Raw genomic sequence first — 233 nt, forward strand, 5'->3', positions numbered from 1 at the left:
GCAGTAGAAAGGCGGCATAAAGAGTTGGGAGCCCAAAGGAGGGGGCAAATGAGGTGAAGGGGTAGGTGCAGAAAGTGGAGACGAAAGCAGACGACAGAACATTGCTAGAGAGCAGGAAAGGAGGAGAAAGAGGACAATTTTAGATAAGAAAATGTTTCGGTCGGTACACGGATTCGAACCCGGGACCTTTGAATGAGAGGTAAACACCTTAACCTCTAGGTCACGAGAGCACC

Source organism: Aplysia californica, unplaced genomic scaffold (genome assembly GCF_000002075.1).
Source record: "Aplysia californica isolate F4 #8 unplaced genomic scaffold, AplCal3.0 scaffold00233, whole genome shotgun sequence".
NCBI classification, from domain to species: Eukaryota; Metazoa; Mollusca; class Gastropoda; order Aplysiida; family Aplysiidae; genus Aplysia; species Aplysia californica.